This window comes from Terrapene carolina, unplaced genomic scaffold, assembly GCF_002925995.2.
Source record: "Terrapene carolina triunguis isolate 2854851 unplaced genomic scaffold, T_m_triunguis-2.0 Scaffold37925, whole genome shotgun sequence".
NCBI classification, from domain to species: domain Eukaryota; kingdom Metazoa; phylum Chordata; order Testudines; family Emydidae; genus Terrapene; species Terrapene triunguis.
In genome coordinates this window covers 1-1,790 of record NW_020702276.1, presented here as the reverse complement: position 1 = coordinate 1,790, position 1,790 = coordinate 1, and the positions used below count along the sequence as shown (strand labels likewise).

At 64.2% G+C, this 1,790-nt stretch overlaps 1 long non-coding RNA gene across 1 annotated transcript; it reads left to right on the top strand.

Moving 5' to 3' along the window:
• The first annotated feature begins 32 nt into the window (after positions 1-32).
• LOC113405457 lies at positions 33-1,721 on the top strand. The gene is made up of 5 exons (XR_003369489.2): positions 33-307; positions 391-496; positions 737-774; positions 1,127-1,221; positions 1,539-1,721. It is a non-coding gene; the product is annotated as an uncharacterized LOC113405457 (long non-coding RNA).
• Positions 1,722-1,790: the final 69 nt, after the last annotated feature.

Genomic DNA, 1,790 nt, shown 5'->3' with positions numbered 1-1,790 from the left:
CCCCCATCTGCCCCCCCAGGCTGTCGGAACAACCTCACCGTCTCCTCCAACTGGACGTCCCCCTCAGCCCTGACCCTCCACTGCCAGCGCTGCCCCCTGCTGGCTGGCTCGGCCTCCTTCCGCTGGTTCCTCAACTCCCAGCCCCTGGGCAACCGGGGCTGGGCTACCAAGAGCCAGCTGGGGGCTACCGTGAGGCTGGACCCGTCCCGGCGCGGGGCCTGGGGGCGCTGGGAATGTCACCTCCTCGGCGCCTCCTCTCGGGGCTTTGAGTTCTGCCTGGAGCCCCCCCTCGGGGCAGGAGGCACAGGTAAGATAGTGCCGCACATCCTGCACCCCCCCACACCTGCCCCACGGTGTCCTCTGCTGGCCCTGACCCTGCCTCTGTTCCAGGCTCCAGCTCTGAGTGGGGGATCTGGGTTGTGGCGGCGGTTCTGGGTCTGATCGGCGCAGGGCTGGGCGCTTGGCACCTGTGGAGGTGGAGACGGATACGGGGCAGGTGAGTTGGGGACCCAGAGTCCGGGGAGCAGCACCCCCAGCAGGGGATGGAGAGGGAAGAGAGAGGGACCCAGGAGTCCGGGGAGCAGAGCCCCAGCCCAGGGTGGAGTGGAAGAGGGAGAGACCCAGGAGCCTGGGGAGTGGTAGCCCCACAGGGTGGGGGAAGGGACCCAGGAGTCCGGGGATGGGGGTGGGGAGAAATGTGTTTTCATCGTGTATCTTTCCCATTTTCTTCCTTCAGGAACCGAAGGAATCAAAACAAAAAAGAGAACAAAACAGGTGAGAGAGAGAAATAAAAACAACCCCCCGGCCACAGGCCCGTTACCCCGGTATGCCACCGCTCCCACCATAGGTCAGAGACATGGACCCAGGTATCCCACCGTTCCCACCATAGGTCCGAGCCCTGGACCCAGCTACCCTGGTATCCCGCCTCCCCAGCTGAGTGCAGAGCGGATCAAAGATCTCCTTCCTGAGTAGCCGGGTCCATAACCTTCCCAGCCATGTTCAATCTGTAAGGATCCAGTGATGGGTAGTTCCACAGGTCAACCGGCTCCTTGGTTAGATCCCCCCCCCCGCACTATCCCATCCCTCTTCCCTCTTGATTTTCTCCTTCTCTCCATCCTGTGCCAAGGAGCCCCCGGGCCCCGTTTATGCCCCTTGGAAGAGCCACGGCTTGGAGCCAAATCGACCGAAAGACGCCTCGTGCCCCAGAGTCGGGAAAGAAAAGTGAGGGGGGGGCAGGGCAGGGCTGGCAGGGGCTGCGGGTCGGGAGTGAGGGGCACCGGCAGAGCTGGGGGGAGGCAGAGCTGGGCTAGCAGGAGGCTGCGGGTCGGGAGTGAGGGGCACCGGCAGAGCTGGGCGGGGGGAGGCATGGCTGGGCTGGCAGGGGCTGTGGGTTGGGAGTGAGGGGCACCAGCAGGGCTGGGGGGGGCAGGGCGGGGCAAGCAGTGGCTGTGGGGCGGGAGTGAGGGGCACCAGCAGAGCTGGGGGGCAGAAGGTCGCAGGGGGAAATCTCTGTAACTTCTTACCCCTTCTCTCCCCAGGTCCCAGGCACCCTGCTTTATGCTGAAGTCCAGCACCCCCTGGTGGCTCGAGCCCCAGCCCCTCCCCCACACGGTGCCACGGTCTATGCCACTATTGTCTGACCCCCACCCACCCTGGCTCCGCTCCCCTCTCCTCTCCACCCCCTTCATGAGTTGCATTCACACCCCTGGCTCCCAGGTGATGGGAAATTCAGCTGGAAGATGCTAGAAATCTCTGTTAAAATCCTGTGGTGGGGAGTTCCGCAGGTTAAC